The sequence below is a fragment of the Prinia subflava genome, chromosome 4 (genome assembly GCF_021018805.1).
Source record: "Prinia subflava isolate CZ2003 ecotype Zambia chromosome 4, Cam_Psub_1.2, whole genome shotgun sequence".
Lineage (NCBI taxonomy): Eukaryota > Metazoa > Chordata > Aves > Passeriformes > Cisticolidae > Prinia > Prinia subflava.
In genome coordinates, this window is record NC_086250.1 from 55,690,150 (window position 1) to 55,704,722 (window position 14,573).

Sequence of the window (14,573 nt, forward strand, 5' to 3'; positions counted from 1 at the left end):
GTATTGTCATTGTTTTTGCTCATAGATGCGAATACCAGGCGTTCTGGTGCTGTTCCTCAGAGTGCAAATATTGGCACACCCTGCTCAAATACAACCACAGAAAGAAAACACAAAAGAAAGAAAAGAAACTCCAAGTGCAGATGTCGTATCTTCTCTCAAAGTATTTACAATTAATGTGTTCACACCCAGCATGACCATAATTGCAATATACACAAAAATTCCATTCCTCCTCTGCAACAACACATTTATGTGTATGATCACTAACAAACAGGCACCAGTTTTTTACTTGCTCTTACATTGACTTTACTGCCCTCTCCCTTGACTTTCATGTTTTCCCTCTCTACAAGATCTTTTTGGTAACTTGGAGCAATGGCTGAACACAGTAGGAAACATTGGATAGTTCTTATTATTATTCACTAAGAATGTCTTTAACAGTGTCTTCATTCTTGCTTTCTTCTTCAAACCAAGCAGTACCTGCAGTACTAAACACTCAGTCACTGGACTGTCAGATTCTTCTTGGTAAACAAAAAGCTGGAGTAAATATTGTGTATTTGCAAAGAATATGGATGTTTAATTGATTAAGTGGGAGGATGGGACAGCTGGCTCACAAATATTGTCCAAAATATGTGACCACCAAGACAAAAGAAACATATATTGTCCTAGCAAAATCAAGATAGCTCCTGTAGATTGTGAAGTATGTCTGTATCTGAACACACTCTCACTCTTTTTTACACAGATATATATAAAATCTATCACTTTGCATATGTTTTAGTTTGGTGAAATACAGCTCAGTGCCAGGAGCCAGTTACAGGATCAATGCACCTTTGAAGTAGAGCCTAGGTTTGTGTTGACCTTTGATAAGAGGATAAATTTCACCCTGTGTCATTAGTGCTGCCCACTAACATAAAAGGGTTATGTTTGTCTTGCCTTAACATCTTTGATATTTACCCACTGCTTTGCTTGAGATATCAGGTATAAAGATGACCCTATCTTTCCTGATTACACTAAAAAGGAGAGATATTTGTATTTAAAATAAGGTTCAAACCTAGGCTGGAAAGATAGTGCCAGCTCTTGCTGAACTTTTCCCTAACATAGTGCAAGAAGCCAGCAGAGGTGAGCTGATGCAACTTTGTTGTAAAACAGTCATAGTTTGTCAACCCAGAGGCCAAAACTTCGCCCAAGAGAGAAGGTTATGATACCACAGATATCAGACATTACCCAGTGACCGTGACATCCCACCAGGATGAGAGGAAAAGCTCAAAGCCAGCAGTTTTCCAACCATTTGAGGGCATGTGGCACGGTGGGTGAAGGCTAGCCCTGTCCATGGGTGCAAACCTCACTGTCCTGCCCTGATCAGCACACTGAAGCAGGTGGTTGAATTTAGCTGAGATCACTTTGGGCTAACACTTCTTCCCCTGGCACTCACATCAAGTCCCTGATGTGGAAAGCAGCGGGGCTGAGCTTAGGGGGTGGGCTACAAAACAAAACACACTTAGATACAAACTCTTCCACTATCCAAACGACAGCTGGAAGTACTACCAGGCAGCTCCACTGCTCTCCAAAACAGGAAGGTCCCAGCCCTTAATCTCAGCCCTGCCACTTCTCCTATCTACACCTGCTCTGAAGGCTGCCCAGCTGGCTGCCCTGCTGCAGGGGAGTGACCCAGGCCAGCTCTGCCTATCAATAAAACAGGCCTTGACCCATCCTTTCAGCCTGGTATGCTTGGGGCTTGTGCATGTGACTGAGAGACACACACAGAGAGTGAAAAATTAAGCTGATTTGGGGAAATTGGTTCAAACTGTGCTTATGTTTGTGATCCTTAAGAGGGTGGGTAGCAGGAGAAGAGGCTAAGGTTCAAATTCCCAGTGTCACACACACAAACACAGACCTTCTTAAATGTGGAACCTTTTTTCGATGGAAAATTAAATACAGGAACATGAAGGTACAACTATACATATTTCATAACGGGGTTCCTCAAAAATAGTTACTGGTAAAACAAGATTTCTGCTACAAAGAAAGAATCATATTGGTATTCAGTTCTCTATTAATTTATCAGTCCTCAATTTCAAAAAATAGGGGTTATGTAGGGACTATGTCCCCAGGAGCTCTTCTGGTGAAGGGGACCCTCAGAATCTGGAAGACTGCCCAATTACAATTTAAAGAAATTTACAGCAAGGATGACTGACTACAGACAGAAGTCTCTAACAACATCAGGCAAATAGAAAGAAAGGCTGTAAAAGGATGATTGTGTGTGTCAGAGCACTTTGTTTTCTCATATAAGTGAAGTGAGGACAATTTTTCTTGTAAAGTTTTGCAGTGAGTGGAATCAAGGTCCTGTTCGCTTTCCTTTCTTCTTTCTTTTCTTCTCTCCCTTTTACTGTGTGCAGACTCTATTTAAACATGAAAAACTTACATTGGTTATTATGGACTCTTTTTAGACTTACATGTGGTAACAAAAAGGGGCCCTTAACTTAAAATTCTGTTTTGGACAGAATGGGGAGGAAATACAACACTGCTGTTAGCCCTGGGCTTGAGCAGCAAAGCAGTAGATGTCTTCTTCCCCTGGGAACTAAAAGGACCTGCCAGAGAGCTGTTACATTGGAAATTCCACCCAGAATTGTCATAGAATTGATTAGGTCAGACAGGACCTCTAATAACACTGAGTACCAGCCATTAACCCAGCACTATCAAGTTCATCACTAAACACTGCCCCTAAGTGCCTTCAGTGAAGAAATTCTTCCTAAGATCTGATCTAAACCTCCATTGGTGCAACATGAGGCCATTTTCTCTCATCCTGTTATGTATTATATGAGAGAAAAATTCCAGCGTCCACCTGGCTACAGCCTCCTTTAGGGAGTTCTAGACATGAGGGTAGTTTTTGCAATGAAGTCACCTGTCAGCCTCCTTTCCTCCAGGCTGAACTCCCCCAGCTCCCAGCTCCCTCAGCTGCTCCTCATAAGATTTATGCTCCAGACCATTCACCAGCTCTGTTGCCCTTCTCTAGACATGCTCCAGCACCTAAATGTGATTCTTGTACAGAGGGGAACAGAACTGAACACAAGATTTGAGGTGTGGCCTCACTAGTGCAAAGGGACAGTCACTGCCCTGATCCTGCTGGCCACACTATTTTTCACCAGGTAAACAGTGCACCTCTCCAAGTCATGACCAGTTAGTTTCTCCAGGAGAATGTTTTGGGAGGCAGCTTCAAAGGCTTTAATAAAGTGCAGGTAGATCTTCTTCTTGTCATAGAAGTACCTCATTCCATACCTAAAGGGGGTATACAAGAAGATTGAGGAGGGACTTGTAGGGTCTAGGAGAGTCATGTAGTGATAGGAAAAGAAGAAATGGCCTTAAAATGAAGGAGGGTAGGTTTAGATTTGATATCAGGAAGAAATTCTTTACTGTAAAAGTGGTGAGACACTGGACCAGGTTGCCCTGAGAGGGTGTGGACTCCCCATCCCTGGAGATGTTCAGCAGGGGTATCCCTGGGCTGGATAGAGCTCTGAGCACCTGGTCTAGTGGAAAGTGTTCTTGCTCATGGAAGGGGAGTTGGAACTAGATGACTTTTAAGGTCCCTTCCACTCCAAACCATTCTGTGATTTTATAACATCAGAGATCAGGATCAGAAGGTGAGATCAAGAGCTAAAAACATTTTCAGGAGCTAAGTACTTTTCCTAGCTCTCTTTCTAGTTTCTGGGAGTTGTCCACAGAAAGAAGTTGTACCATTGTGCCTGGATCAAGGATTGTTTGTTCATGCAATCCCATCCCATGGTTATCATAAGTATTACAATCCAGTATTGAGCTGGTAAAGGAGAGTGACCAAATGATTCAGAAACATCTAATACTGATTATAATCAGGCCCATTTGTTCTTTTTTATTGCAAATATCTCCTGCCTGACTCACCTTCAGGTGTGGATGAACCTTACTGTTTAACCCTTGTGGTTTCCAATCCGACCTTCTGCCTCAGCAGCGTGGCTGTGAGTCAGTGCACTGCCCAGACATGCACTGGGAGCTTTTGGTTACCAGGCTGAGAGAAAATCAGGCAGTCCAGGTCATGGTGTACAGCCAGGAACCCTTAACACCCTAAACTGTGTGGCCTCACCAATGAAGGGAACGGTCTTTGGCCTGTGCTATCCTATAAAAGGCTTCTGGGTATTATCCTAGGCAGTGTAAGTATGCTGAAACTCTAACATGGGGCTTATTTCCTTCTAATATTAACAGTTAAATTGTATGGATAATTGCAGGCTAGATCAAATCTGTTCTTCAACTGGCACACTGGTTTACTGGTAATTCATAGCCCAATTCTCCCAGGGGCTACAGAAAAAGTTCATTTTCACCTAGATGGATCCCATAAATCCTCACAAAAGCATGTGAAAAATTGCTCAGTTAAAGAATTTATTTCATTTAGGAAATATGTATTATTTCATTCTCAAACAGTAAGGGAGAAATTATGTAGAGCAGTTAATAAGCTGACCAAGTAGATAAATGAATAAATAGATAAGTTCACACACTTCTCAAGTAATAATAATGTAACAAAGCACAGAACTCACTAGAAATATCTGGGCCATCTACAGGTTAAAGAAAAACAGGTCCTCTCATCAGGTTTAGTAATAATATTATTAATACTTATCAGCATCTAAAACACTGATCACAGAAATATGACACTAATATTATTTCTAGAAAGGGACACTACATTTTATGTAAAGAATGTAGCATTATCGCTTTCCTCTTACATTTTCAATTATTTACTCCATAACTCTACACTCCACCAAGCTGAAGAACCTGACAGGATTCTGTATCTTATTAAAGCAATGATAGCTTGAATTGCTCTGCATATCTTCATTTGCATCAGATCAAAATAATTTCAGATCAGTGTCAATTCCCAAGCAATATCATCATGATGATCTCGCTGCCTTGTAGGAGAATCAAAAGTGGTTGCAGCCAGGTCCAGCCTTTGGTGGAATAGTGTCCTTTGCTTCCTCTGGCTTTCACCCTGTATTATGCAGGCTTCTTCGTCTCTTTTAGGGCAATAAGCTCCCTGAGTCATATATGACAGAAATAGGCCATGTGTTATTCTTATGTTGGAAAATGGGTTATTCTTATAAAAGTGAGTTCAAATATTTCTAGCACACTTTAGACACATACTAGCTAAGGCCCCAAACACATTGTTTGCATGATATTGGCAAAATACAATTAGAATTGAGCATGTCCATGTTTGATTGACTGATACTAATTTCCTTTACAAAAACAACATTAAGAAAATTATTTTGTGGAAAAATTGGATGAAGTGTGTCATAATATTTAATGATCTTACTTGTTCCAGTGCCTGAATTAATGACATGTCACCTTACTGAAAGATGGATTTATGAGTGATTTAGCTTCAGCTCAGTAACTCTGTTTATCATCTTTCACCACAATGGGAAATATACCATTCAAACAATCCTAATATAAGAAAAATAAATAAAATTGATGATGACACTTTCCCAATATAATTGTCCCGAATGTTTAATATTTTGACATCTACATTATTAAACCAAATTGCTTCGTTTTCATTCAGTGACTGCCAGTGGAGTTGCAAATTTTGCAAATGTCAGCGAACAGCACAAACATGAAACCTCCAGTTCTGTGTAATGTACAGGCACCTTCTTGGTCAGATTAACTGCACAGTGGACATTGGCTGATTCAGTACCACAGAATCACAGCTCTGCTGCTTCTTCAGCTGTCTTGGGTCTGGTATTATGGTTTTCATATCATAACCTGTCTGAACTAATAATCTATCCAGAACTTTACTTGGCTTTGTGACAGATGGACAGACTTGATATCCTTTCCCAGAGCCAGGAGTCTGTAAGAAAACAATGTGCAGAGAACCAATGACCTCCAGACTTAGTAACTACAAGTGAGCTTTGGTTTATTAATTTATTAACAGAAGTTGAACTTCTGACCCTTGTGGGTCCTTTCCAGCTCAGTATTCTATGATTCCATGGTTATGCTTTATCAGACTTCAAGGATTTGGTGTTAAAGTGAGAGATGCTGCTGGAAGCCAAAGGTGACAGTGCTGGTACCTGTTGCTCAGGGTGCATTAACTCAGGTGTAGAGCAAGACTAGTGCAGAGCCTGACCTGGAAACTGGTGCTGTACTTAGTTCTAGAATTAGAAACACTGGGAAACCTGGGTATGTAGAATGCCACAAATATGGCTCTGTATAGCTGTAGCTTTACTGGGAGCAGGGAGTAGGAACACAAATTCCACAAACAGTTCAGTTTAGAAGGAACACCTGGAAACCATTTGATCCAAACACCTTCTCAAAGCAGGGCCTATTTTGAAGACAGTTCAGGTTGCCAAAAGGCAGATATTGCATTGCACCAGTCAACATTGGTGGTGTCCAGAATTTTCCAGTTTCTAGATGTCTAAGATTCTTTATATTGAATAAACCAGGAAAAATACAGAATAAGTTCACTCTGTCCTGCAATCTTATCACTGACAGACTGCTTCATACTAAAATATAATCAACCCAGCTCTAACTTCTCTTATTCCTACAGAAATCAGTAGCAGATTCAATAAGTCAGTAGTACTTCCATAATGTGAAATGAGTATAACTACAAGGAAAATCAAAGCCAGATATTATTTACAGCAGTGATTTTATGGGAAGAAGATTTCTGCTCCATGGTTTTTTCCTCAGTCTTGTTCCCTAAGGCAGAATCCAAAGTTTCCACTCTGTAGCTCTCCAAGCCAAGAGTGGTGGAAAGGAGTCCACAGCAGAGTGTATTGATCCTTCCTGAATGGAGAAACTTTCCAATAACTTCATTCCTCTTGCTTCAATTTACTCCATCTCTGTCATGGGTTGGCACTGGCTAGATGTTAATGCACCCATGAATATGTTTTTTTTCCCTAACAGCTACTGTGGGATGTGATCAGGAACAGAGCAGAGCAGGCTTAAATCTTGAAAACAAAAAAAAAAACCCACCAAAACTTTATTACATTACATAAGAACAGGGACAGAAATACTCTTAAACCTACACAGAGACAGAAATAAAAACTTCTTAGAACATTTCTTCTCCCAGTTTCTACCTCTCCACACATCACTCTTCACAGACCAACCTTTGGGTTTTAGATCAAACAATTACTACTCAAAAACAAACTAATTTTCAATTCAGCAAGGGAGAGAGGAGTCTCTCTCGCACCACAGACTGTTCTCCAGAACACACGGGTCTACCCCTTATGTGTTCTCATGTCACCCGTGGCACCGCCTGGAGAGGTCTGCCAGGGTGACTCTCTCTTTTTCCTATGTCCAGCGCTCTCACCGCTGTCCACAGGCTAAAAACTGCATACAGGGCTCTTTTAAGGATGCTTGCATGCCGAGCTCTCTCCTTTTTACCCAGGGGCCGGGGTTCCAGGAGCAGGTCTGCCCTGAGGGCAGAGGGCGCCACCTCACCCTCCCCCTCTCTTCTCTGCTCGCTCCACTCTTCAAGTGCCAGTCACTGTAGCAAAAGCAAGGGCAGCTGTATCTACCCAAAAATGCAGTTTATGTTCAAAAGAGACTCAAGTTCAGTCTATGGCTGACATTATGCAAGAAAAGTCCAGCTCAGAAGGCTACTCCTCTCATTCTTTGCCCAGCAGGTTCCTTCCAATCGTGCTTTATCACCTCGGTCCCAGGCCGCTTCTTTCTCCTTTTTTTCCAAAATCACCAGTCATGAGAATCAATGTCTAAGAAAAGTTTCTTTCTGCCAAGCAAGGGTTAACAGTTTCTATCTCCCAGCAGGGTGCAGGCTCAGGCACTCCCAAGCTCCGCAAACCCCCACGTGGTTGGGCACCTTCTCCCGGAGTTTGGGGGGAAGAGGGGGTGAGCACACACAGAAGGCACTTCCACAGTTTTCCACCCCTCCATCCTGGACGGGGCAGCTCAGTTCCAGTCCTGTCCACTCTCTTCTCCCCCCCCCCCCCCCCCGGGGGCTCCGGCTTACCTGAGCCCGGCCACGTGTTTCCCCTCCCCCACCCAGCCTCGTGGCTGGGCAGGAGAAGGAGGCTGGAGACGTCTCTCTGCTGAAACCGGGATCTGAAAAGAGGCCGAACCCCCCAGACTCCTGCTTTTAACTCTTTGTGTCCTCAGAGGCGTGTCCAAACCTCCGAGTGACCAATCCAGGTGCCAGCAGAAAAGCTGATTACTAATTGGCCTGCTTACCTCTCCCTGGAAAAATTCACCTCCCCCAGCAACCACGACAATCTCTCACCTTGTAAGGCCTGGAGAACACTTCATGGCTTTGTATTCAGGGAGAAGGTATGCTGGTTCTTTTAGGATGCAGCTTTCTGTATTATAGAGGTTTCAAAACTCCTAAGTGTGTTCTGTCATACAGAATACACTACCTTTGTATAAACACCTGAACAAAGGCGTAACTGAATTCTAGGTTTGTGCAAAGTAGATCCTAGGGAAAGATTAAATCTGTAGTTTAAAGAAACTTAGCTTGATATAGTTAATTAGAAAACAAATAAAGCATTAACTAAATTATAGTTATATGTGCTATATACTTATATGTAAATATAGCAGAGTTAGATAACCCTTAGCGAAACAGCTGGGAGCTGGAAGCAGTATTACCACAGCAGCATGGGGCACCCCATAATGGAGCTTACTCCTTGCAGCAGCACAGCAAACCTGGCTGTTCCTGCCCTCCTTACAAAACAGAATGCAGACAAAACATCCACTTGCATTCTTACATTTTCAAATCGAGACAGATTTATGAGGTGTGGAGATTCATTGCAAAGTGAAAGGCATCATGACAATGCAATCCAGCCCTCATAAAATGAAAGCTATACATAAAACTAGTCCAAAACCCCCACACAGTTAATTAAGGAGAAGGCTTCAGCAAAAAAAAAAAAAAAGTAAGTGGCAAAATACCAATAACTTCAATAGTGCAAACAACATAATTTCAGTTTGAAGAACTACTAGTAACTCTATCACAGGAAAAATTAAAATGAGGAAATCTGTTAAGTCTGAGTCTGTATGCCTTTATTATGCTTTCAAAGAACTTTTGAGATCCTTCAGAGTCTGTTTTTGGCTCTCTTTTTGTTGCCTCACAAGTTACAGCAGCCAGGAAAAACTCTGGCTTTCTTCTGGACAAGGGGTTTTCCAGATATTTATTGAGGTTAAGAATCAGTTTTTCATGGATTTTGGCCTAGAGAGAGGTGTTGAAGAGAACAGAATTTAAATAAGCTAGAATCCCCAAAGCAAAGATAATAAGAAGCTAAGAAAGTGTTGTGGTTTAAATACAGAATTTGAAAAATCCAGTGAGAGATGTCAGGCACATCACAAAGTCTCTCTGTCTCCATTTTCCAGCTGTAAAATAGAGATAATATTTCTCCTCTAATTCTCCAGGACGTTATAGCATAAATTCATTAACATTTTCAAGGCATTCAGATGTTGTGCAAATATGTGAGAGCAAAAGAGGAAACTGCTGTTGGTGAATGAAGGCCTTAAAAACTGTTATATAGATTAGTCTTGATCCCTTTTATATTTCCCATGGAAATTTGAACTTAATTCTGGAAAAGAATGCAAGGATAGAAAATGGGTTCTTTGAGAACTAAAGCCAGAGATCACTAATATCTCTAAGGGTGAAAAGGACTAATAACCTCTTAATATTTGCAGTCTCAGCTCCTATCCCTGTTCACATTCATATTATTTCTGCCTTTTCTGTTGCTCTTCTAGTCCCATTATTTATTATGAGTGGCAAGAGAACCCTTCTATGTAATATAATATCAGGTTATTTTAATGAGACTGGCTGAAATTTACTCTTGTTATTAATAAGGAAAGATAAGCAATGAAATCTTGGCCTCATTAAGACCAATGGGATTTTTTCTGTTGATCTCAGTAGAACCAGAACTTCATGCAGGAATCAATACTGATACCTTAGACCCTTTGACAGCTTTGACATATCTTTGAGTGAAAGTGCATTGACTTTGTTGCAGATCCTAATAGGAAACATGATTTCAATACCACTTTTTCAAGATTATGCTTTCTACCCAAGAAAAATAACTGGTACCCAGAACAACAGTTCATTCAGCTGGAGAGTGGTCTCACACACTTGTATTTGGATTCCCTCAGTACTTGAGTCATAGATGAAGGTAAATTTGAGGTGACCTTTTGGTCTCTTTCCTTCTATGGTTGAATGATTGTTAATAGACAAATAGCAGAACATATGAAGAACAAGGAGTATTGTCTGTCTGGAAGAAAACATCTCAATACAGCTATGAAAGATCTGCCTAATCTTTGTAAATAATTCTTTGAAAAGCGCAGATTTCTGTATTTTGTCAGAAGTGCTAGTCTATAAAAGCATCTGACAGTCTGTAAGATATAAACAGAATCTACCATAAGGAATAAATATTTGCATCAGATATTTACAAGGTCAACAACCAAAGGAAAAGTGGTATAACATCAAGATAGTGAAACTGAAAAAGAGTAAGTAAAAGGTATTCGCACGTTTCCTTTCATGTTCTTCTTTCCTTTTTGCTTCTGTATCCAGTAATGTACTTCAAGCAGTGACTTATAAACAAGTAAATCATTGTTTACTGTGATGGCGTTCCTTCAAACACAAGGAGATAAATGTGTGGTCTACATCACAAAGGGCAAGTAGATTATTGTTCTGCTTTTGTTGGAGGTTCATTTCCCAGCAGCTATTTGTTAGGAAAATTATTCAAACAGACATCCTTTAAACTTGTCAGAATTAAAATGTCTCCAATTCTTGGGCACCTGTTGGATCAGTTTGAAGATACGCAGAACTCTTAGAGTCGTGACTGACACAAATCAAAAATGAAAAGTATTCATTTTGTGAATATGTATTATTCACAAAATAAGAATTGTATTAGGAGTTTTCCTAATTACAAAAAACCAATTATATTCACAGTAAAGAGATAGCGTTATAGTCAATTTGATGCTCAATTTAATCTTTTCAGCACTGTAGACACCTAGGGCCCAAGATATTTACTGTAATTCCTTAGAAATGCTCCAGTTGAAGGTCACACTTGTCACCTTGCTGAACTCTTCTCTGTGTTTTGCAGGTTTTCTTCCTGATTTCAATGTAAAGCTCATTTTTCAATAAAAATTCATAACAACCTGGGTCCCTTTTACGACTGCTAGCTTTGTAAACATATGAAAGGGTATGATCAGCTTTGTACAAATAAATATGTCAGTTTTATATTTATTTGTTGACCAGAGATTCAGAGAAAAGATTATATACATATATATATATTTTTTTTCTTTTTAATGGGTAGGATACTCCTTTGATTTCTTATTACTCAGATTAATTCAGGAGAATAGCATTTACCACCTTTTTTCTTTTTAATATAAGTGCATCTTTCAGTTCTTAGTAGTTTGGGGAACCTGATTTGCCAGCATTGATGATTATGAAATGAACTAAATCCTGTCAATAGAAACACAAGAGGAAAATGTAAAGGGTAGAAGATTTTTCATTTACTAATTAGAAAAGGAGTGGTGTAAGATTTTGTCTCTGCTGGTGAAAACCTAAGATCCTAACTCTATTTTGACAGATTTCCAGTGACTAAATGTTGTGAGGCTTATTCACAAGTACCAGATGACCCCAGAAAAATCTAAAATCAGTTATGACATTCAAATCAGAACACAAAGTTCCCATGGATCTGTGCCCAGAAGCTGCTCATGTGGATGCCCAAGAGTGTTTTGGGACCAAAGTTGCCCAAGTTCTGTAATAACACAGTAATGCCTTGTTATACTGTAAAACACAGTCACTGTTTCTGTGTACCAAAAATCTTGTTGCTACCTCCTTCACCATTTTATAGTTTTGCCATAAAGCATTTAGTGCTTATTAACCACTCCTCTCTGCTAACTGCTGCCATTATCCCACTCTTCTATCTCCTGTCTTTGATTTATTCAATTTACCTTCATAAGAAAGAACTGATGATGACTAGGATGAAAATATAACAACTCATCAAGAGGTACAAAGAACACATGCACTAGAAGATGTATGTCAAGGGTTCAATATTTTGTGAATTGATGAGCAATTGTGGCTTACTCTACAAAAGACTGGAAGAACCACTTGGGCACCACAAAACTCAGTCCCAACTTGCAAAGTGAGGTACCAGTCAAAACCTCATAGCAGTATGTGGATCATAACCTGAGCTGTGTTTTAAAAGTCAAATGAACCTTTTAATTAGCATCTGAGCTGCTGAGCAGTCAGCTTCTCTCCCAGCTGACTGATCAACCTGAGGATCTCGTTTCTGCCTCCCTGTCCTCCCCACAGCACTCTCTCCCCCATAAATTTAACTTGTGTATCTTTCATGACTGCTAATGACACCTCGTAGAAGCATCTGCCCCAGACAGCAGAGCGGGCTTGTAGTGCCAGCAAGTACATTTGAGAGAACAAAACTGCTCCATGTCCTTCTTGCTAAAGCACGGTTACCTCTGAGCCAGACTAGAAGGGAAAATACCTTCTTCTCTATGCTTCCTGAGAACTCCTCTGGCATCATTTTATAGGTGGGAAAAATATATTGCCAGGAGTCAAAGCAGGAATCGGCTTCTGTCTGTCCCTTTCTCCCACCTGCCCTACACATGGCTGATTTTTCTTTGGTAGACACACAAGCCAACAAGGAGTTCTGGTGTGCTCCAGCAAGGGCTATGATCTAGGTGAGCCAGAGAATAGAAATGGTGGGTATAAGAGAGGTTGGTAGAGCCTTAATTCACATAAGCCATCTGTAGGAACCCTTCACATCCACAGCATTTGTTGGGCAGGAGGGGAGAGCAGAGAGAAGCATAGAAAGGCCTTGACAGCAGCCTTATCATTTTTGTTTTTACTGGAGTACAGTTTGGCTGAGCCCAAACAGTAGGAACACAAGAAGGAAGGGATTAGCAAGTCTATAAAGTCTGTCACACAAAATAAAACCATACCTGGCAAGGAAGAGTGAATTCCTGCTTCCATACTTAAATTCAGTGTCATTTCAGCTTGCTATGGTAGACATTGCCTGGGAAACAACAGGATACCTTAGCACCCTTCACAGGACATAGCTTAAAGCCAGTGAGGGATTCATTTGTTTCAATTGCTATTTGCAAAGAACTACGAAGAGGTAAGTGAGATATTTGTCAGGGAGACAGCACTTGGAGTGATGGTGCAGTGGAGGTAGTCTCTTGTGATTTTAAAAAAGCATTTAGACAGCGAAGAGCAGTGAGGGTTCAGTGCTAGTGAACAGACATGTTAGACTGCACTGCAAGAAAACAAAATACACATCTGTGAGGCAAGGTCAAAGCAGCAGACATGTGCCCAGTGCTAGTTCTAGCTCTTCTGTCAGCTAAGCCAGGATTCATCCCTAGAGAATTCAACAATTGTATCTTGTGACACTGGGGCACTACACTTGACCTATTTAGCATTACAAAATAGATGTAAATTGTATCTTTAGGAAATCCTCCCATTTTCTATTGACAAAGATCAAAATATGACTTCTAGGTCACATGTAAAAACCTCTAAAAAGAACCTTAAACCAGTTAAGAGCAACATGAGCAAGCTGCTATTGCACTGTTTGAAACAAGTAAACAAAAGCACTTCTTGTTACTATTTCCTAAGAGTTCAAATAAACAACCATTTGAAACACAGTATTTTACACTGAAAAAGCAAGAGAGCCATGCTTCATTAAAAGCAATCCTTTTTGTAGTCAGAAACAGCACCAAATAGATCAAAGATATGGCTTTTTATTGATTAGTCCTCAGTGTTTAATCAGTGACTGGCCTCTTCCAGGTAGACTGACAGTAAATTAACAGAGACACTCATCTGTTCTTGGAAATACCACGTTGTTGGACATTAGAAGGTTCCCTAACCAACTCCGGTGTTTTTAGTGAATTCACATGACCGTAGTCCAAATTATCAGCAAACAGAGGATTACAGATGTCTTAGCTAACAACTAATGAACAAGCAAACAAAAATTATTTGCATTATATTATTATACTCTTAACCTTGATAGTCACCTTAGTCTTTTTTTAGAGTTATTTTCTGTAGCTGATGAAACCAAAGCATACCTTCAATTGAGTTTATTAGGCTTTATATTCCTGTTTCTATTTTGTTTCAACTATTTTTGCTGCATAGGAAGACCAAGAAGGGATTGTTAATGTTCAAACAGAAAAAAAGTGAAAATAAAAGCCAGTGAGAGTCTCTGCTAAAAAGCTTTACTCTTAACAAGATGTTCTCCATTTCCATGAATTCTGAAGACAGGTCCAGCCTCTATTTTCAAAGGCAATGTAGCTGATCCACAGAAAATGTCCACCTAGGTTCCATCACCTCTGTCACTATTTTGATACCAGAAAGAAACTTTGACTATGCTGGCCATCAGAAGAGTACAGATAAACACTTCCCCACAGAGAGCAGAAAAGCCCTCTCTCTACGTGACAGCACACCCAGGACTTGTGTTCCAGAATCAGGTTTTCATTGCTCCATGGCACAGCACAAAGGCAGGTGGGCAGTAGGATGAAGGCTGGCCTGACACAGCACCCTGACCTGTGCACACTGCAGGCCTGTGGGTGCCTGGCTCTCCCTTTACTCTTGCTAAGCTTGTGCTCATCATCCTGCC